At 42.9% G+C, this 23,827-nt stretch overlaps 1 long non-coding RNA gene across 1 annotated transcript; it reads left to right on the top strand.

Annotated features, from left to right (window-relative positions):
- Window positions 1-1,236: 1,236 nt before the first annotated feature.
- On the top strand, window positions 1,237-5,495 carry LOC106098791 (uncharacterized). The gene is made up of 3 exons (XR_001225104.2): window positions 1,237-1,316; window positions 3,582-3,661; window positions 4,267-5,495. It is a non-coding gene; the product is annotated as an uncharacterized LOC106098791 (long non-coding RNA).
- The last annotated feature ends 18,332 nt before the right edge of the window (window positions 5,496-23,827 follow it).

Below are 23,827 nucleotides of genomic sequence, written 5' to 3'. Positions count from 1 at the left end.
CCTGGAATGCTGCACTACAATAATGTAGTGCAGCATACACTACATTACTCTGTTTGTGTCAGGGGACCCGATCCTTGGGGTGGACCAGTTTCTGGCGCAGCGTGTTTTGGGGTTTAAAAGCCACAGAGACTCAGTGTTTAGAAAAAATGCATCTCAACTGTTCCGATACTCCTGACACATATGGGATTACTACAGGTTTTTCATTTGGGCAGCGGTTGTCCTTCTCTCCTGGATTGGCTGGAGCTTTCTTTAGGTGCCTTCCCAGCTTTGACAAAGGTACAGCTGGGATACATTTACTCGGGGCCTTCTTGACATGATGTTCTTCTGCTTCCCTGGCCGCTGTGTCTATGGGAATATTGTTCGCTCTATGTTGTACCGTCCTTATGACACCCAGTTTGAGCTCCAGTTGACAATAAGAGTCAAACCTTAAATACTGATTCGTAAGCTTAGGTTTGCGGTACAAGTCAACTTTTAAATGTCCCCCATTACTGATGGAAATCTCACAATCTAAGAACCTGCTACTTGAAAGAGTGACGAAATGTTTCTCCGACTGAAAGCACTACATCCAGATGAACAGAACACATGCATCAAGACAAATTCAATGCATTAAGATAGTCTCTTAATGATTTTAGTGGTACATTTAGATGAGTTAAATAGCTGGACTGAAAGACAGCACTGTGGCACTAATCATGGCAGCACAGGAACTAGCCCTGAGCTAAATGTCTATAGAATCTGGGGTTCAACACACCAATCAAGACCCCAGGTTCAGGCTATTTAAAGATGTCCCTATTGTCCCAGATTCTTTTATTCTTCAAACTGGACAGACCAGACGCGACTCAGAGCGGTCAGAGCTTTTACAATCATTTTATCTATTCATTTCCGGAAAAGGAGACATGTGGACGCTACTAAGCATCTGCAGATCTGAAGAGCCGTCCTTGGATCTGTTCCATTTATAATTTTAGAGTTCGTCATCTTGCCCCCACGTTTCCTGTTATTTTGGTACTCTGTTCGCCTTACATGTCATACACAGTTTCAGTCAAAACAATTTCTTTGCCTCTGACACATTTATTCTGAAAGTGTTTAATGGAGTGTTTGTTGTTTTTGAATCATGAGCTGGAGTAAATATCACCTCTTTTCACCACATTGATGGTTCACATGTTGTTAATTCAACTTGACTGCTCCTCCCACCTGTGCCCCTCCCACCTGTCCTGAGCTTCAGGTGGAGTCCCACCTCCTTCCAGGAAGCAACTCACTTGTGTGTCCGTGTTTAGTGTCCAGCTGTGGAGTGGAGCTTGTTGTTGGTGTGTGAAGAAACTGTAAGTTTGCTTTGTTTCCTCCTTTAACAGTTTGTCTTTAGGAACTTTACTGTTTGTTTCTGCTCTGTGATGTTTGGACCAGATGTTCAGCTCTTATTTCAGGACAAACTTTGATCACTCTTCTGTTTGAAGACAAATCCACATGATTTTAGATTAATGTTTTTAGATTAATTTTATTGGCATTTTAGATCAATGCCGGTGTTTTATTGATTTCTTCACAAAACAAACTGTGATATATTTTTATATCCTAGATGAAAACAGTGTTCTCTCCATTAAAGTCACACACAGCAGTTGCTACTGTTTACTGTCTGTCCTTTCAAAATAAAATGACAACAATTTTAGTTGTAATGTGTTTGATTGCAGTCAAGTTATTGAGTTCATATTTTGTCGATGGATCATTGAATCCACTTGTGTTGCTGTTTGATTCTCATCAAAGAATTAGCCAACAGAATGGTTTGTGAGAAGCGCCCCCTGCTGGTTCCTCTAAGTGCTGTCGGTCTGCAGTGAACCTGTGTTGGCCTAGTCGGGCATGTGACTGCATTTGCGTTTGGACTCAAACTGGTACGAGAGGTTTAGCTGCAGGGCAGGTGTGACATGACAATGCATCACAGCCTCACTGTTCAGGTGTGAGGCAGACAGTGTGAGAGAGAAAATTATGTGTTTTTTCATCAAATTGCCAGGAACATGAACACAGTGAAGCTGGACACAAACAGTCTGATGCTGAGGATCCTTCCAGGATCTCAGTGTTTCTCCAAACATGTCAGTCTGACTGTTATAGCACAAAGCTTCCATCCACACAGTCAGAGCTCACATCTGGACTCTGTTCCAGAAACAGTGTCAAGGAAAACTGCTGAGAGGAGGAAAACTCCGTTTGATGTTCCACAGCGAGCTGACTTAAAGTTTGGATCAGTTATGACATCGTATCTGACCTGCTGGCAGCTTTTTGTCATCTGACTCATCCCCTCCTGCTGAACCACTAGCAGCTCTCAGCCAAACTAAAGATTATCCTAATTGCTGCAATACAAAAATTAAAATAATTAACTGTATATACAGGAACCCACTCTCACCAGTTCTAATAGTTCATAATCTTTAGAGAGCTTATTTAAATCTTTTTTATTCAGCAAGAACTCAACAATAAATCGTTTTTGTTACAACAGTGTGATGTTCTGTGTTTAGATGCGAGTTTAGCAGGCTGTTGTTAAAATCTCCAAATTATTAGCAGCTTATGGCATGAAAAACAAAATGCAGTTACAATTAAAATATAGATCATCTGTTCGCCTTTGTTTGTTTTAACCAGCCAAAATTTTTTTGAAATTCTTTGGTTTTAAGTGTGAAATACTTAATAAATATAAATAAATAATCTTGTTTTGAGAATGTATGTCTTTTATTTACTAATTTATTTTTATAAATCCTAAAATTTATTACTTTACATGCATATTATACATGGCAAAAACTCAAAATCTTACCAAGTATATTTGTCTTATTTCTAGTCAAAATTATCTCATTACACTTAAAATAAAACACAATCAGCTACAGGGCAACATTTCAGTAAGATACAGGAACTTGTTTTAAGACAGTGAATCTTGAAACTAGAGAGACACTAGAAAATTTTCACTTGTTCCATTGGCAGATTTCTTTTACCTATTTCAAGCTAAAATATTTTATATTAAGTGAAAAAAATCTGCCAGTGGAAGAAGTGAAAATTCTCTAATTTCTCTCTAGTTTCTCTAGTCTCTCTAATCCCATGGCGGCCTGCGGCACCTCCTGCACTGCAAATAGCAGAGAGTCTAACCAGCAAATCCAACTGTGTTTATTCTCATGATTAAACTTACGAATTATGGACAGTCAATCAAGTCTTATGCAGCTTAGTCTTAGGCTGGTAGGTGCTGGCCCAAATAGATTCAATGTCCAATCATCTTTATAGTGCCTTTAGTGTGCAAGACATGAACAACAGGCTCAGTGCCGTAATTTGGGTTTCACCCAACAAAAGCGGGAGCAGCCAGAGAGCCCCCTCCATGAAGACCTGGGGGTCCACCCCCCATCTGATGCAGCATGACCAGGGGGGCGCGGCAGTGGTGCCTGTAAGGAGCCAGACCGAGTAACAAGGTTTTCTAAAACTTTTGTCTGCTGCTCGGTCTGTGCCTGCAGCTCTTCCAGCTGCTTCTGATGCACCACCTCCACCTTGCTTAATCGCCATCTGAACCAGCAAAACAGAGACGCTCCCACAGACAAAAACATGTTCTTCTCTCTCTTTTTGTTCTTCAGTTTGCAGACACCATGGGTCCTCGTCAGTCCGCCATTCATATTACAAACAAGACTGAGGGCTACATCCTTAGAGACCCCAGGTGAGTAAACTTTTGTTCTTCAGTGTTTACAGCGGTGGTTTTTAAACTGTACAGCAAGTTTCCACACATTAAAACTCTATACTCCAAGAATCTTAAAGCATATTTTTTTCACTTTATTTTACAAACTCATCCATATTGACCTTTCATGTATGTCAGTCCTGCTGAACAGAACTGATGAATAAAAAAAATAAGAGAAATGTATATAAAATGAAATAGAATGGAGCTCAGCAGCACCATGCCTGTGTTTGTGTGCAGTGAACACAAAGGAAGCTGTATCAAAGACACACATTTAACACATCAGCACATGAAACTAGAGTCGTTCATCTGAAGTTAGAATTTTCTCTGTGAATCAGTTTTCATGATGACTGAGATGCTGCCTGCATGTTACCTCAAACATGCAGGTATGATTAATAAAAGTAACAGAAGGAATCAAATAGCAGTTTAGTAAGTTTTCTCTGAACCCCCATCACAATGTCCTTATCTCAGCAGCAATAGCTCTGTATCTGTTTGTTTCTCTAAAAAAATGATCCACCTGACTCATTACGAGGAGTATGGATCCTGTTTGAATAAGAATATTAATTCATGTTTTTTTTTTTCCTGACTAGACTGCATCTTGTTAGTGGACTCTGCCAAATCCCTTTGCCAACAAAACTTGGGCCTTCTGAATCTGGCAACAGTCTGTTCTCTAAGACTGGTGGCACAGCGCGTGGATCTGTTGGAGTCTTCACCTATGATCTCTACGATACAGCTGCAGACAGAGCTGATAAGAAAATAGCTGTCATGTTTTCTGTTCCTTTTGACTACAGCCTGTACTCTAACTGGTTCGCAGTTGGAATCTTTGACAAATACACAAACTGTGATTATGATCTTTTTTATAAGATGTATTACTGCAACGAGAGAGGGTTTGTCAGAGGAAATGCTGATGGTCATGATCCGGTCCAGACACCTGATGAAGTTATTGTTAAATGCAGCATGACAAACTCCAGCGTTGCAACACTGAAAGCTGAGGTACACAACAGGGAACAAAATTAATTATGAAAATGGTGAGGCTAAAATTAGAGTTCTGATTGTTTTTAGGACAGATCTTGAGAAAAGGCTTGATTACCTTTCATTAGGATTTATTAATATTAGTATTTATCTGGACTTACTTATCCTAACAATAATGATCAGGATAAACAGTTACCAACATGCTAAGTTAACCCAGGGTTTCCCCATCTTCCACAGAAAATGATCCTCATAACATCTACATGCAAATGGTGATGAAAAATCTATGAAGAATATAAAATTTATGCCAGTAAATACAACACTTTTGTAAAAAGGACATGCAATTATTTTCAGTTTCAAAGGCGTGGCTGTGGCTCAGAGCAGGTCACCTACTAACTGGATGTTGGTGGTTGAATCTAACCACATGCTGCTCTCTGATGCATCCATCGGATTATGAATGCATGTGAATCATAGATAGGAAGAACTTAGAAACAGCATAGAAATTAGTTTTTTTGTGAATGTGTGAATCTACAATTTACCATCAGAATGAATGTGATTGGTTGAACAGGTATTCAGGTGGCTATTCTGTGTTTGTGGCAGTGAGGCAGACTCAGCAGCACATCAGATCCTGATCACATAAACACACTGAACATAACCTGCTGCTCACAGTCTGAATTTTTATTCTCTTAGCTGCAGCTGTTTGAGACTGAACCAACTTTGTATTACAGAAAACCCAAGGTTATCCCTGAATAAGCCAAAATCCTCTGGAGTTAAGTCGTTTAGAGATAAAGATATAAATGAGACTGAAAGCTATGGATGATCACAAGAGCCACGTGCATCAAAATAAAGAATTCTGTGCTTAAATAATGAATTGTAGAATAAATTCTGCATTTGTAAATTCATTTTTGAATGCCAATTTAATAAACTGATTTTTTAAATGCTTTTTAAAAACTTCATTTCAAAAAACATTTTTGAATTCCAATTTAATAAACTGCATTTCAAAAACCTTTTTCCAATTCCACTTTAATAAACTGCCTTTTAAAATCCATTTCTCTTTCCTGTTCGCTCAGGGAATAACTTTTGGATTAGCTGCTGGATTAGCTGTTTGATTAACAACTTCATTTTAAAAATCCTGCTGCTATTCAAATTAGCCACACTGGAAGGAGCTCTCTGATTGGTTGGTCAGACACAGACTGTCTGCCAGCCTGGATTTTTCTAGCTCATAGCTTCGCCCTGCTAAGAAGCGTGTGTGCTTGTACAAAGGCCGTTCAGCCTCGGGATTTACACTCGGCTCGACACAGATATGTGAAGAATGAAGGGAGCCTGCAGCGAAACGGAGAGCCCAACTTCTGACTGAGTGCCTGTTTACTCAGTCTAACCACCTGTTAAAGGTAACGTGCTAACGTGGCTAATGCTAGCATCACCGCACGTAGCCCCGTTATTTTAAGGTCATCTTAGGTTATGACAGTTTTAAGTCGCAGCTGTACGAGCTCGCTACGTGTTTTTTAAGCTGTTGTGCTCTTCACAAATAAAGCTGGAAGCAGCTCAGACTATTAGAACCAGCACTGAGCTCTGTTACATTTAAACAGTGTTAGAGCAATGGCTGCAACCTACAGCCTTTAAACTAGCGATTAAAATGCTGACCGTTGTCCCGAATTCTTTTAATTGAGGTCTGAGACAAACAACCACTGGTCCAGATGTGTCAAAACAATGATTTTATTAAACACAAGTGTGGTGATTAGAAATTATTTTACTGTTACTATTCATAACCGTTATCATTACTATTGCATCAATCATCATTTTATCAAAGCATTTATGGATGTTACATTAAAGTCTGTATTTCAGGTGTTGTCATAATCACATAATAATCTTTCATTGCAGGTGCAACTGTATTCATGTTATACACATTGCATTTTTGTGCTTATTAAAGAGTTGAAGCTCGGTCAGTTAATTGATGGTCAGAAGCTTCGGGCGGCGTGATGTCCGGCCGATCTATTGAGTAAAGTGACCTAGAGTTATGGAAGAATTGCATACATGCTTACAATGCACCACATATAATTTAGAAACAGAATAGAGGCCTGTGTGTATTCAGCAACCTGCTGCATTGGAGTTTGCCTGGTAACAGATGACTCAGAGTAAGTCAGGAAGTATACTTCTGAAATGTCTTTGTTTGTCGAATGAGGTCATGCACTGAGGTCAAGACACACATAGTTTGCCTGCACACACACACACACACAGTATATAGACTTGTTTTGCTCAAAACTGCATTGATGTTGTACCTGCATAAGTGACAGTTTAGTCCCAGAAATAAGTGAAGTGTAATAAGTAAAATAACAGGAAGCATCTGGCGGAGGAACAGAGGAAGGAACTGTTCTTTTTGAATGTGTCCAAGGTTGGGATTACTGGAACTGATGCATGTTATCTATCTGCTTTGACGCATGACGCCCGTTATCAATGTTATATTATAAATACAACTGCTGATGTATTGTTCGGGGGAGATCGACGCTGATTGTGTGACGGTGCTCACCTTCCCCACACGCGTGTGTTTAATAAAATCATTGTTTTGACGCACTGGGACTTTGCAGTCGTTTGTCTCTCACCTCAAACACGAATCAGGACACAAGTGTGGGTAGAAATACATCATCACAATCCTCAGCATAAATCTCTGCTAGAAAGCACACTTCAAATGGTTTTTGTATGTCAGGGTTCACGCCCCTTCTTGCGTCAAGCAGATACATAACATGCATAAGTTACAGTTAATGACAGTCAACACACTTCTTTGTTGACAACCTTTAACACACTTAAAGAGACATTTTCACCGTCTTCACGCCAGGTGTTTCCTGTTGATGTTCTTCTTCTCACTTATCTCTGGAACATCAGGAGCACGTTCTGCACAAAAATACTGTTGCTTACATGATGTCTGTGTCTGTAAGCGTGCGTGCATTGACCTTTGCTACACTCTGTCACCTTCCACCATGAATCATCTAAAGACCACTTTTATGACCACATTTTGCAATATGTATAAGAAAATGATTATAATTACTTCATTTAAGAAAAGTTTTACCAAAATGCCACTACTCAAGCTTAATAAAAAGGATATACTTCCCACATTCCCTCTCTTTGGCCTTCAAAGAAGGCCAACATCCTTTCTATTGTCTCACTCCTAGGTCCATTCAGCCACCTCCACCAACAGCATCATAGACCCTGGACCGGTTGGCCCCGAATCCACAGCCCTCTCTATTACCTTCTCCACCACTCTTCTGGCGCAAGGAATGAGACAACAACCTGTAACCAATATTCCTATAAAAGTAGCAAGAGAAAACATGGCAGACATCAATAACCCCTTCCATTGCCCAAAAACAGAGGTCATCCAGTTCTCCAGTGTATTATTGACTCCCAAATGTTCATGCATAGTTCTGGATAAATTTAAGATTGCTAAAAGAATAATTGCTAAAAGAAATTTATTTTGTAGTTCTAAATAAATTCTAAATGCATTCAGGACGTTTTTTACTCACTTTATGTCTCTTCCACAATGTTATTTCTCTCTCCAACAACGTAGGTTACAATTACATTAGCATGACCAATTATGCAAATTAGGCAATGACGTCATTTAGCAACTTCTAGCGACTTTTAGGACAGGCAATAGCAATTTTCCTTACTGAGGACTTGGCAACACTGGCTGGTGCCTGTTCATAATTTACCAAAGCTAATAAACTGTTGGTTAAATGTTCTTGTTATCAGAGGTAAACAGAGGTGAGAGGAGCAGATAATAAGGATTAAATATATGCTGAGTAACTAAATGCTGCTAGTCGGTGACGTCACTCCCAGCAGCATCACCTCACTTTGACCTTTAACATTAGTTAGCTCAGCTAGCAGAGCAGCTAGCATCTCTGCTGGCAGTCATGTGACCGAGTCAAGCGTGTGCAGGCAGTAGACTTGTTAGCGTAGCTGTCATCGATTGTGGAGTCTGCACACAAACAGTGAATAGCAAAGAACTGTCATGGTTCTGGATCCTTTTGACCCAGCACTGAATTTCTTGTGTTTTGGTGATATTTTGTATTATGGTTTATGTTCTGAGTCATTAGTAATCTTTGTTATGCTATTTTGAGTTTCTTATATTTCCTGTTTAATTCCTTGATTATTAGATTCCCGGCTTTGTCTTTGCCCTCGCAGTAGTGATGGCTCGCTTGAAGCTGACGCTCCGGTGCGTGTGTCCAAAAAATCAACACACTGCTTCAGAAGCACTGTGTCGAAGCTTGATTCGTTTGGCCAGAGTCAGGTGATCAGTGACGTCCGAAGCTTCATTTAGAACCTAACTGCTTCGGTATCTGATTCACTGGTTTATAAGCAGGTGAATCATTAGTGGGATTTGTGGAGTGTTTTGTAGTGATGGTGAGATGAAGCCTCGTGATGAACTGAAGCTTTCCACCCAATTGGTCGACTCATGGTTCGAAGCATTGTGATGATTCATTTGCTCTACTGCGCCATCAAGTGGACAATTCAAGTGAAGCAGGCTCTGTGATTATAATGGTGTGATGTGTAAACCTCTAAACTGAATAAATAAATTGTTTTCATGGTTATTTATCCCGATTATTGTCTCAGTATGTGTGATACAAAAGAGAAAGTGGAAACTATCAGGACAGAGTTTTGGTATGATTGTGTAACTGTTAGCCTCAGACAGTCAGTCAATAATATAATTCAGATCATAGATCAGTACATTTGCATATTTTTAGAACTATAAAAAGAAAGCTGACACTTTCGAGACTTTATCTAATGTGTAGGCATCACAGCAGATGTCTTTGTGTCAACGTAGCTGAGGCTAAAACAGAAAAACGATTTTATAAAAATATTCAATGGTAGATCAAAAATGAAAGAAAACCATTAATCAATAAATGAACATTACCTGGTGCTGCTGAATTGAAGCAGAGCAAATGACAGAGATTTTATTAGAGACACACCTTACCGTTTTGCAATTTTGCATAATGTTAAAAAGTTAAAATTTGTTTAGTAGCCTATTGAAGGGCAGAAATTAGGTTTTCTTTTCGGAAGTATTTAAAAGGGGAACAAACACCGGCTGCCAGCGCTGAAACAACGGTAGTCGTATGCGTAACAAACAAGCGAATAATGCAGAAAATATATTTTTAGACGGGAAACTGATAGGTGTGTAGCTTGAACCTATTCGCTGGAACGTTGAAGGCAATGTAATTACACAGCAAGCAAGACACGAGTAGGCAACATTCTTTATGTTTCACGTGCACGGGAGAGAACTGGACAGGCGCCGTTCCTTCGCTTGACCCCAGTTGCTCTCGTCCGCTCTCCCGTAACACTGCTCTTTTATTGTGGTTACATGAATATGCATAGAGTCATTATGTCAGTCAGTATGTTCCAAGATGGCGGCGCGTGAACAACGCGAGGCTCAGTGTCTCTCCAGAATCTGCTATTTAGCGGTTTTTTATCTACTTTTAACCGGATTATTCGTCCAGAATTGCTGTGCGTTGCTGACCTACAGCAGACAAGAGCTTCTGGACATCTGGACTCATAACTCCAACAGTTTTATCGCCGATCTCCGACTCATCCCAGAGATCTCCAGAACACCGGAGGCTGCCCACTGTCCCCGGCCGGGCGGAAGTGCACGCAGACGGCGCCGAGATCGTAAACAAAGGCGAGGTAGGCGCGGAGGGCTACGGGCTAAGCTAAAGCTAACACCACACCGGCTGCCTTTACCCAGTATTTTCCTCGCCAATGTCCGTTCTCTGGCAAACAAAATGGATGAGATACGGCTCTCCATCACTAACAACAGACGGATTATGGACTCAAATGTCATGTTTTTCACCGAAACATGGTTGAACAACAGCTGCCCGGACAATGCTATCGAGTTAGCAGGACGCCACACACACCGAGCCGACAGGCAAGCAGATGACTCCGGCAAGACCAGAGGTGGAGGTTTGTGCATTTATATTAACAATGCTTGGTGCATGAACTCCACTACTACTGAGAGTCACTGCTCACCTATTGCGGAGTTTTTAATGGTCAAATGCAGACCTTATTATCTCCCCAGAGAACTCACTTCGATCATACTCACTGCCGTGTATATACCCCCTGACCCTAATGCTAGGTTGGCCATGAAAGAACTTTCTGCAGCCATTAACAAACACCAGAATAAACACCCCGAGGCTGCTTTTATTGTTGCTGGCGACTTCAACCACACCAACTTAAAGACAGTCCTCCCCAGATTCCACCAACATGTCTCCTGCCACACCAGAGGAGACAAGACTTTAGACCATGTGTATTCCAACCTGGCTGGAGCCTACAAAGCCACACCCCTCCCCCACATTGGACAATCGGACCATCTCTCCCTGTTCCTCACACCTCGGTATTCACCACTCATCCAACGTGGGAAACCTGCTGTGAGGACAATTAAAGTGTGGCCAGAGGGGACAGACGCAGTGCTCCAGGACAGATTTAAAAACACAGACTGGAATATGTTCACCCACACAGACCTGGACCAGTACGCCTCATCTGTACTGGATTACATCTCCAAAACCACAGACAGCGTCACCACCCAGAAACGGATCACCATGTACCCCAACCAGAAGCCTTGGATGAACCGGGATGTTCGTCTCCTCCTGAAGGCCCGCAACACCGCCTTTAGGTCAGGAGATGCACACGCCTACAGTACAGCCAGGGCTAATCTAAAGAAGGGCATCAAAGAAGCCAAACACCATTACAAAAAGAAGGTAGAAGAACACTTCTCCAACTCCAACCCCCGACGCATGTGGCAAGGACTCCAGACCATCACAGACTACAGGACCACCAAACCCCCCCCCGCATCCTCTGATGTCTCCTTCCTCAATGAGCTCAACAACTTTTATGCTCGTTTTGAGCGAGGGAACCCCACAACCACAACCAAAGCAGATGTGACGCCAGACCACCAACCTCTGACTCTCTCCCCCACCGATGTAGGAGCGGTGCTGAGCAGGATCAATGTCCACAAGGCTGCAGGTCCTGATGGCATCCCCGGGCGTGTTCTCAGAGCGTGTTCTGGGGAGCTTGCAGGAGTGCTGACAGACATATTCAACCTGTCCTTGGCCCACGCTGTGGTACCGGCCTGCTTCAAATCCACCTCCATCGTCCCGATACCCAAAAACTCTAATCCATCTTGCCTCAATGACTACCGCCCAGTAGCACTCACCCCCATCATCACTAAGTGCTTAGAGCAGCTGGTCCTAGCACACTTCAAATCCTGTCTCCCCCCCACCCTGGACCCCCACCAATTCGCATACCGCCAGAACAGGAGCACAGAGGATGCAGTCTCCATCGCACTGCACTCTGTCCTCTCACACCTGGACAACAACAACACCTACGCCAGAATGGTGTTTATAGACTTCAGTTCAGCGTTCAATACAATCCACCCCTCACAACTCATCAGGAAACTGACAGACCTGGGCATCAGTTCCCTCATCTGCAAATGGTTACTGGACTTCCTGACCAACCGCCCCCAACATGTCCGGCTGGATAACCACTGCTCATCTACCATCACAATGAACACCGGTGTACCACAAGGCTGTGTGATGAGCCCTTTCCTCTACTCCCTCTTCACCCACGACTGCAGACCTGCTGATGGTTCCAACACCATCATTAAGTTTGCAGATGACACCACAGTGATTGGCCTCATCAGTGACAACGATGAGGCCGCCTACAGGGAGGAGGTGGATCGTCTGGCTGAGTGGTGCGACACAAACAACCTGCTGCTTAACACCGAGAAGACCAAAGAGCTCATCGTGGACTACAGGAGGAATGCTGACCCACATCCACCCATCCACATTAAGGGGACGGCTGTGGAGCGTGTGAGCAGCTTCAAGTTCCTGGGAGTCCACATCTCCGAGGATCTCACCTGGACGACCAACTGCTCCAAGCTGGTCAAGAAGGCTCACCAGCGCCTCTTCTTCTTGAGGACTCTGAGGAAGAACCACCTGTCCTCAGACATCCTGGAGAACTTCTTCTATCGTTGCACCATTGAGAGCATCCTGACCAACTGTATAACAGTCTGGTACGGGAACTGCTCTGCCTCGGACCGGAAGGCGTTGCAGAGGGTCGTGAAAACTGCCCAGCGCATCGCCGGAGCACCACTTCCTGCCATAAAAGACATCTACAGGAAGCAGTGTCTGAAAAGTGCTGGGAAAATCATCAAAGACCCCAGTCACCCATCACATGGACTCTTCACCCTCCTGCCCTCTGGGAGGCGCTACAGGAGCCTCCGGACTAAGACCACCAGGTACCGGAACAGCTTCTTCCCCACAGCTGTCAGACTCCTGAACTCTGCCTCCTGACATCTGACCCACGTTAACACATGGACTGAACATACACACACCCACAATGGACAACCGTACCCTCAAACACACAATAATAACATGGACTGAACCACCACTCACAACCACTAGCACTTTATATAGCCTCTGTAGAAATTATCCACACCCTCACTTATCTTAACTGCACTACTGTATAGTTCTGTGTAAATAATCATTCTGTACATACAATAATTTTTAATCCTACAACTGTTTACAACTTGCATAGTTCCCATTTCTGTATAGCTGTATATCTCAGATTTCTGTAAAGTTATTTATTTCATATTCTGTATAGTTTTTCATATTTATATCCTGTTCATATCCTGTACATAGCTTGTACTCACTACAGCCTGTACATACCTATAGTTATAGAATATTCACAACATACTTCATACCGTGTACATTATAACATACCATAATAGACCCATTTCTGTAATATACTTACATATCTATATTATTGCTAATATATATTGTAATATATCTATATCACTAAAGCACTTCTGGATGGATGCAAACTGCATTTCGTTGCCCTGTACCTGCGCATGTGCAATGACAATAAAGTTGAATTCTATTCTATTCTATTCTATTCTATTCTATTCTATTCTAACATATGACGTATACCTAGGTATGCATGTGAACAAAGAATACAGTGTGTGTGTGTGTGTGTGTGTGTGTGTGTGTGTGTGTGTGTGTGCGCGCGCGCATCTGTGTGTGGGGGTCAAACTGTGACCCCAGGAAGACTCCCCAGAGCCGTCCATCTAAACAAAAGGCACTTAGACTAAAACAGTTTATCCTACCATAAAACAATAAGATACGACAACAAGGTACGACCTCTCCCATGCTCCTAAAATGTGGGTGTGAAAGTCAGAGAGCTCTGGAATGCACACAAAGCTTGCAGACTATTAAGGATCAAACCTCTACCAATCTACAACTAATTATAAAACTCTAAGCATATATGAGTAAATATTTCTAAGCATAAATGACAATCAACAATACAAATCTAACAGAAACTGTTCTTGAAGTATACTGTGTGTGTGTGTGAGAGAGAGAGAGAGAGTGTGAGAGAGAGAAAGCTGTGCATGAAGTGTGATTTTATAATAAGTGCACACTATTAAGCATTACTTAATCATCTGTTAAGCATTAGTTAATGGCTACTTAATTATCTCTACAGCATCTACAAAGTATTTCTCATAATCAGTTAATAGTTTACAAGCACTGCTTTAAACACTTTATTCATGATGAACAAGCTAATGTACAACACTTTTTATTAATTATGTTTTCATGTTCTAAAACTCATTGATTAATCATTTATAAACACTACTCTGCATCAGTTACAAACCAGTCATTTCAGGATGTTCAATGGTATACAAAATCATTGGTGAAAGGTAAGTAGATGGTTAACATACCCTATATAATACTATAAACTCTACATGTACTACACATAGTAGTTTCATACTAGATGTTTTATAAACACTGAATATCAGGGTTACATCAGTCAGCTGCTATAGCTTAACAGATGTCTTACAATACATTTATAACTGTCACTTAAAGGCTGCCAAAGCTGTAACTCACTAACTCACAACTTCTTTTTCGATAGATTATCTATAAATACTCATAAATACCTTAATAAACTTATTTAGGAAGTTACAAACCATTTGCTACTTGTTAGTAAAGTATCTTGAGTGAGCCCATCTAAAGTGGGGACCATACATACCTTACAACCTATCTATAGATGTGAAATCTTTTTAAAATACATTGTAACAAAAATAAATGACAACACACAGGGTAGATACAGAACGCACTGTATTTTTAAGATGCCAATCACAAAAACATCAGAACAATGCTTACAGATTTGTATCAACATTTGTGTGTCCAAAATAAAAACAGTGTCATAAACAATCAGCCAATATTTGAGGTAATACAGAACACGGCTATATGACCTGTAGCTCTTTACATAAAGTGTATCACATGTGTGATCATTAAAATAAAACTACAGAATTTATAAAAGTAAAATAATAATAAAAAACATACAAACCAAAAATTAAGTGTCATTTTTTTAACAAACAATTGACCAATCAACTGGAATACATAACTTGTAGTTTTTTTTTTAAGCCGTTAACAATTGTGGGCTCTCACCACATTTCACCATGTAAAAATATTATATAAATATTATATATTATTATATATTATATAAATATTATATAAATATAAATAAAATATAAATATAATATAAATAAAAACATAATGCCAGCAACTTCCTAATGGCAGCGATTCACTCAGTGAACATGTGTTTCCTTCACCAACCTCACACACAGATCCAATAAGATCAGGAAGTGGGCAGTATAGTACAATATGTGTTATTTTGTACTGTACTGCCCAAACTAAAGATCTGCTGAAGTGTTGGAAATGATTCAGATGTTTATTTTGGACGATACAGCAGAAGATCAGACATGAAAGTGGAGATAACACAGAAGACCTGCAGCAAAGGGTCAGAGGTCAGACTGGGCCACGTGATTCAACAATGAGCCAATGATCATCAAGTAGTGACTAAAGCAGAGCCCTGACGTTCTGACATTTATCACACAGTTAGAACAAATGTCTGCTGATGACTTCATCTCATGAAATGACTGATAGATGTCAATTCATTGATCAGCTGAGCTGCTGATCTTCATCGTGCACAGAAACATTCAGCTTGTTTCAATCAGTAAATAACTCCCACTACTCTCAGTTTGAACTGTTCCCACTCAAAATGCTGTCAGAACAATGATCATTGTAGAACTTCACAAACATCACGTGTTGTTTTCCACATGTAAGATCAGCAAACATACAGAAACTTCCTGTTGCCACACACGGCCTCTAAAATCTCTTCCACGCTTTCTGTCTGAAGTCCACTCTCTGTGTCGGATCCACAGGAAACAACAAGATCTTATTAACATGGTTTTCAATGTGTCTCCTTCCAAAAAGTCCAACCAATGAACAAATGTGTATATTTGTGGAGGCCGAACAAAAGCATGACACATTTGTCTGTTTCTATAAACTGGTGTCAAACACAAATATGAAGAGTTTCATTGACAGACTCCAAAATGCCCCCGCAGTGAATCAGAGGGAAATCCTACAGTGTGCAGAGAATCTTAATGGCTCCAACATCAACACATCCACAATGTTGGATCCAGTTCTACCTCACAGAGTTACTAAGACACACCCTCTGCCAGCATTACAACAGCTCCACCTGCTTCACCTGCCTCCTCAGCCTCTGTACACCTGAAGAGAAAAGAAAGGCTCCAAAAGCTCAAATCTACAAAGGATTCATGAAGTTTCATCCAACAAGAACATGTTTGCCTTCCACAGTGTGCTGTTAGACACCACTGTACCTCTGCCATTTCAAAAAGAGCAGCTTGGGAACATTTTGGCTCCAAACACTTTGTGTTTAACTTCCTAATCTTTGTTTTCTTTGTGAACAACATCTGGAGCTTTTTGACTCATAGAAACATCATTTTGTTCTTTAGATGACAGCAGATTGGGACTGAATAATCAATCACTATCAAACCAATAAAAATGCTGATTTTACAGGAACTTTGTTGGAGAAGCTGTAAAGACATGAAACTGGTGGAGATCCCAAACCAGTTGATAGTGCTGATTATTCCAAATAAAGCTGTTTTCCATTTGAGATGACTTTCTGTCCTGATATATAATAAAGATGTGAGTTGTTTTTGAGCCCCTGTATTAAAAGTAGATCCAGTTTAAAGTCAGCTTGAGTTTGATGTCTTTATGTCAAAGCTGCTCATGATGTTGAGCTGCTGATGGAATAAAAACAGTGAAAAATCTGCCTCAATATAAAAGCATGTAGTCCAGACTTAAATGTAGCCTATTGTTAGCTGAGGTCCACACACAGTGTTTGACAGTGTAAACTGTGTGAAAGGGCTGCTGGTGGAGCTCACTAGGATGAGCAGGTGACCATGTGCCACGAGGTGGAGAGCAGCTGGCCTGGCTTTGATTCTGACCACGCCCCCTTTCTCTCTCCCTCTGCTTTGCTGTCACTTATCTTCACTGCTCTGTCCAATAAAGCTGAAAAAGGCCCCAAATCAAAGAAATCTGCTGCAGCCTCTGAAATGTCTTCTGTTTCCTTCCCGACGGCTTTTTCACCGTCAGCCCATCAGACAGTCCAGCAGCATTTATGATGATGTCATGATGTTGAAGAGACTGCTATGGTGGCCTCCCATGACCCCCAGCCTCATCTACACTGAGATGCAGACATTTGAAAAGCAGACGACTGAATAATAGTCCAACACAACAGTCTGTGTACAGACACACACTGAGCTTTCATAGAGTCAAAGGAGTCAATCAAACACAGCTAGTTGAGTCATTTCTTGTGTGAGTCTAAAGTGAATCTAGTATTTGAAAGTCCACTTCCTGTATTTGTTGTTGAAGACTTCTTCAGCTTCTTCTCAAGGACATCAGCTGCTTGTTTGGCAGCAGAGGCAGTTAAGAAGCTTCCTGAAAAACACTGAACAGTGAGTTCACTGTGGCATATGACAAATTCAGCTTTCTATGTGCAAATGTGTCTGTGTCAACCTTTCAAATGCTGTTGAATCCAAAACATCAGCGGCTCCTTGGCTGCTCACTTCATGCACTTCTGTCTTTGTGACAGTCCAATGACATCACAGCTGTTTCCACCCCAGTCAGTGCCTGCATCAGTGCCGACTTGACACCAGATCTGGGCCAGACCTGTCTGGTATGCGGGTCTGGTTCAGGGCTCCTCTGAGTTTTCCATTAAAGCTGCAAACATAGTGGAAAGTGTGAGCACAGCTGTTAGAAAGGCCAAAGCTCAGATCTGTGTGAGAACTGGATGGTTGGAAGGTGGCTGAATTCAGGCTGTGTCTTCTGTAGCAGGACCTGTGATGCAAGCTACACCTCTGCACCAGAGTGTGGAGCGTAGCTGCTCTTTTCTGCTGCTGCTGTTTTACTGAGTCCTAGACTGCCATGTGCTTCACCAAAACAACTAAAAGTAGTGATAAAAGTATCAGACATGTTTAAACTCTTCAGTTTGTCACTTTAAACTCAGTGGGAATAAACAGCTGGAATCAAAGATTTTAAAGACTGTTACATTCAGTTAACTAACATAAAATAAAATGAAAATATAGAGGAAGTATCCTTAGCTTTAGTGTTGCAAAACTTGAAATATCCGTTGATCATTCAGACTGTTGGATTTCTTCTAAACTGTGAGTCAGCTGCTTTTAAAAAACTGCTGTCTGGTTTTGTTGCCTCTGACATACGCCCTCCATACAGTAGTAATGAGTAAAGACTCAATTTAGCTTTAATATTCAAAGACAAAGAGGCACACACCCTGCAAACCAAAGTGTACAGTTCACACGTCACTCAATTTTGACCAACTGTCAGTTTCTGTTGGGCGTTGCCCAGACAACTGCAATGTGCACGCACAAACACTAATGTGCACGCTGCTGTTATCTGCAGAGGAAAGTTAGTCTCCAGTAACTGCAGCTCATAACTCCTTGTTATACAGTTCCTTCTGTGTAATAATTATTTAATTAATATTGATAATTTTAATGCAGCTTTTAAGAGTTTTTCTGATGTGCAGCTCTGACTGATTCCAGGTAACAGCTCAGCTTTTTCTGCTTATCAAGTGCAGCAAGTTTGGACGTTTTAATATGAACATTTTCACTCAGCAGCACACACCTCTGACAGTGATGACAGGACTGATCTGTTTATCATTCTTATGTACATGATCAAAACACCGAAAAAAATGGTGAAGATCAGAACATCACTGCATGGAATAAACGATTAACAGACTTCAAACAAGACTCAGAGTTCTGAGTTCCCATGAGGCCCTACAGCTCTACAGTCAGTGCCCGCATCAATCAAACTACAAAAAAAGTTTGAAGAAGCAGAAAAGTTTTAAAGACTCTTTAAAAATATTGTTGGGAAATTACTCATTCATTGTTCTGGACACTCTGCAGTCTCATGCTTTACCTTTAGTGACTCTGTGCTGTTTTATGTGACATGTCTGAGCTTGTGTGGTGTTTTAAGTTCCCAGTGAACCCTGGATCAAATGGGTGGAGAAAAAATAAAGAAAAGAAATCGTCAAGGAGCTTTTGAAGCCACACAACTCTAGTCAAGACAAGAACACATTGAGAAAGTCCCAGGAGTGGAGACAAAATTCTTTACTCTGAAGAATTTCAACAACCTGTAAGTTTCCCTTCTTTCTTCCTTTAACTTATTATAGTTACTGATTTACTGCAGTAAAACACTGTTGAAAATTATCATCAAATGACCAGATGTTTGATTTCTTCACACAACAAACTGTGTGTGTTTGTATTTCCGGTCTCTCCATTAAAGTCAGTGTGTAATGTTTCCTGGCTAACATCAGCTGTGTTAGTTCCAGCACAAACAGCACAAATCTCCGCTCCATAGTTCACGGTAACAGACTCACAGCTGGACCAACGAGGCCGAGTGTGTCCGCCATTCTCAGCTATTCTGTGTTTGAGTACTTACAGTTTGTACTTTGTGAGTTCTAGTGATGGGAATAACGGCGTAAAAAGTAAATGCCGTTACTTTTTTCAGTAACAAGTTGTCATGAAATGCTGTGTGGCAGGCAGGAGTAGGACCCAAGGTGCAGACACTCAGACTCGAAGGATGAACTCAAAACGCAGCTTTATTTGCTGGCAGGGGAAAGCATACAAAACTAAACTGGGAAATATAAACTTACACTTGACGGAGAGGCACACGAGGAAACACACAGCTTGAGGGACGACGCGACACTGACACAAAGACACACTGGGCTTAAATACACTGAGGCAGTAATCAAGGGATAAGAGACAGGAGGGAGACACAGCTGGGAGAAATTAGGCTAACGAGACAGGGGAGAGGTGAAACTGAACACACTGACAAGAGACAAAGACTTTCACAATAAAACAGGAAACATGAATACTAAACAAGCACGCAGACTTGACACTGAGAGACAGAAAATAACACATGGAACTCAAAATATAATAAACTCAAAATACTGGGTCCAATGGACCCAGAACCGTGACAGTACCAAGGGCTGGCTCCCGACAGCCCTAAACAAAAAGCACAAAGCACCAGGCCAGGCGGGCGGAGGGGCCCAGGATGGAGGGACAGAAACCAAACAAAAAACAAGGAGCACAAGAGTCCAAAAACGCAAGAAAGAACATCACAACCCAAAACGAAACGAGAGCTCAACAAGAGTCCACGAAGAGTTCAGGTGGTCGACCCGGAGGTCGGCCACACAGGAGCCAACACAGGTCAGGGGGCCGGCCATGCACACAGCAACGGGCAAACAGTTCAGGGGGCCGACCGTGCACACGGCAACGAGGGCGATGGGCAAACAGTTTTGGAGGCCGACCACTTGGAAGGCAGTGGCGGCCACTGAGCAGATCCGGAGGTCGGCCGCGATGCCAGCGGCGGCGACGAACTCCTTCTGGAGGCCGTCCTCGACGGCCATGATGCCAACTTGGAGGCCCGGAAAACGGCCGGCAGAGGCGAGGCGGAACAGGATGGGCTGGGTCCCATGACAGTGTGGCAACCGCAGGACCAGACGAGGCAGGGCCAGACGAAGGCGGAGCAGAAGCTGGACCAGGCGTGGATGAAGACACAGATTTAGAACCCGACGGCAGTGGTGCTGCAGGCGAGGCTGAAGCCGAGGTGGAGGCTGAACCAGACGGAGCTGATGAAGCCGGAGCTGGACCAGGCGGAGCTGATGAAGCGATGGAGGCTGCAGCTGGCGGCGGCGATGAAGGCTCTGAGGCTGCAGCTGGCAGCGGCGATGAAGCCGGAGACAGAGGCGCCAAAGGCGGCGGCGTGGAAGCCGGAGACGGAGGCGCCAAAGGCGGCAGTGCTGCAGGCGGTGATGGCTGAACGGGCCCCTCGGACCCCCCAGCGGAGACAGGCGGCTGAACGGGCCCCTCGGACCCCCAGCGGAGACAGGAGGCTGAACGGGCCCCTCGGACCCCCCAGCGGAGACAGGAGGCTGAACGGGCCCCTCGGACCCTCCAGCGGCGGGAGCGGCATGGGAGCCGCGGAGTGCTGGATGGGCTCATCAGAGCTTCCAGCAGGAGCTGATGTAGAGCCAGAGGGAATTGGGACCCCTGGCTCAATGTTACGCTGGCCAGAAAACCGAACTGCTACGGAGAACTGGGCCAATGGGTCAGGTGCGAGCTGAGCTACTGGTGGTGGTGAAAGAGGAGTGGGTGGTGTAAATTTATTTAACAGTATGATGTCCGGCAGTGGATCAGAAACTTGGGGCCAAGTCAGCAGATCTGTCTTACCAGAGCAGTTCACCTTCCCAGCTACTGGTGAATCAATCTTCCCATTCAGGTTCAGGGGAGTTGAAAAGTTGGCAGTGTTCCAAGTACGTTTTACTCCTGGATGTGTTGCTAAAGCAAGCAAACAAACTGTCTCGCTCTCAGTGATGCTATATGGCCACAGTCCAGAAGAATGTGTAGACAGTGGCATGTGTGCACAAACATAACAATTGGTCTTATTGTTTATGTGAGCGGTTGTGTTCATAAACTGCCACCAGTAGTTGGTTGAAAACCCATGCGGGTACTGGGTGTGATTTGCTCTGTCCCAGTGCGCTCCTGTCATCCCACTCTGGGTCCACAGGCACAAGAAGGCGAACAGCACATTCCCAGCCATTCTGATGAGTACCTGTGGCTCAGTTGGTTTCTTCACCGGATTGAGACGAGGGGCCCTGGAGGCTTTCCCCCCCTTTGTACCCGGTCTTCCTGCCACTTACTCCGAGCTGGCCTGGATGTGTGTCACCTTTTTGCAGTGGCTTTGGTGTATCCAGGTGGGTCGTTCTGCGATTTTCACAGCTGTTGGTGTTGTCAGCAGAGCCTGGTACGGTCCGTCCCACCGTGGCTTCGACCAGCACTTCCTCTTTATGACCTTTATCAGCACCCAGTCTCCTGGCTTCAGACGTTCTTCCTGTACAGAGACAGAATCATCTGGCAGATTATTTGCACTCATGACTTCTTTGCTTTTCAACATTTTAACCATCCAGTCTGCTAGTGTGTTTTCTTCTTCTGCTTTATCAATATCATTACAAAACACTGGAACTCTAAATGGCCTGCCATATATTATTTCAAATGGAGTTAGACCATTATCAGTCGGCGTAATTCTCATATACATTTTCACTAGCTCAATGCAGTCTACCCATGTTCTGCCTGTTTCCTCCATTGTCTTCCTGAGTCTCAGCTTTACTGTGCCATTAGTCCTTTCAACCTGCTCTCTTAGTGGGGACAATTTCAACCCACTTTGAGAACGGGCACACAATTACCAGGCAGTACCTGTAGGTGTTACAGTTAGACAACTCAATGAAATCCATATGGATTACTTCAAATGGGTAGCTGGGTCTGGGAAACCTTCCTCTTCTAGGTCTGAGGTTCCCCTGAGCGTTATGTTTACAACATATTAAACATGCTTTACAGAAATGTTTTGAATAAGCATTGAATCCCAGTGTGAAAAACTGCTGCTCGACTGCTGCCATCATCCCGGCTGTGGAGACATGGCAGAGCCCATGGCTCAAAATTGCAGCAGTCCTATATAAGTTCTTAGGCAATATAGGTTTATCACAAAGATAGTAGACATCACCTCTCAGGCTAGCTCCTTTAGTGAGCCATAGTTGCTTTTCAGCTGAAGGTGAGTGTGACTGCATGTCTGCTAACACATCATGTGTAATGGGCATAGTTTGCTCCTGAGATGCCAGAATATGAACCCCATGTGTTCCAAGGGCCGCTTCCTTTGCAATTTTATCTGCAAAGGCATTGCCCAGTGCAATGGGGTCAGTGCCACGTGTGTGTGCTGCACATTTACAAACCGCAACTTTACTGGGCAGTAGGACTGCTTTCAACAGGTCCTGTAACAGTGTTGCATGCTCCACAGGTTTCCCTGTCGAGGTTGTCATGCCTCGTCTTGACCACTGAGCGGCAAAGAAATGAAGTGTAGCATAGGCATATTGACTGTCTGTGTATATAGTCACTGCCTGCCCCTCAGCTGCTTTGCAGGCTTCCATCAGAGCCACTATCTCAGCTGCTTGGGCAGACATGGAATGCAATAACTCCCCAGCACGGATGACCTTTACATCATCCACAACAGCAAAGCCTGTTTTAGTCTTTCCCTCTGCTGTTTTAAAACTTGAACCATCAACAAACCAAACCTTGCCCTCAGTGAGTGGTATGTCTGTTAAATCACCTCTAGGTTTACACTGTGTTTCCACATGCTCACGACACACATGTGGTGTACCCTCTTCCTCTGTGGGCAACAGTGTAGAGGGATTCAAAGTTGTACACCGCTTAATAGTTATATGTGGCTGGGAGAGCAACAGTGACATTAAAGATAAGTGTCTTGCCGGTGACAAGAATGTCATTTTAGTCTGCAGCAATAAAACATCCACCTCATGTGGAACTAGCAGGGTCAAAGGGTGAAACAAAACAATTTCACCAGAACACTTTACGGCTTCAGCAGCTGCACACACAGATCGCACACAGTGAGGTAAGGCACAAGCCACTGAATCCAGCCTCTTAGAATAATAGGCTACTGGCTTCATTCTACCTCCACACTTTTGTGCTAACATGGACGTCGTAAAATGCCCTTTACAGTCAACAGTTTGAACAAAAGGCTTGTTATAATCTGGAAGCCCTAGAACTGATGCTCCTGTCAGCATCTGTTTCAGCATGCACAGAGCTTGCTCCCCCTCAGGGGTCCAACTCAAACTTTCTGACATAGCTAAAGGTTTACTGTACATCATATCTAGTAATGGCTGCGCAACTTCAGCGTAATGGGGCATCCACGATCGACA

Source organism: Oreochromis niloticus, linkage group LG13 (genome assembly GCF_001858045.2).
Source record: "Oreochromis niloticus isolate F11D_XX linkage group LG13, O_niloticus_UMD_NMBU, whole genome shotgun sequence".
Lineage (NCBI taxonomy): Eukaryota > Metazoa > Chordata > Actinopteri > Cichliformes > Cichlidae > Oreochromis > Oreochromis niloticus.
Note: the sequence above shows the minus strand (reverse complement) of the source record. Positions and strands in the feature narration are given on the sequence as shown.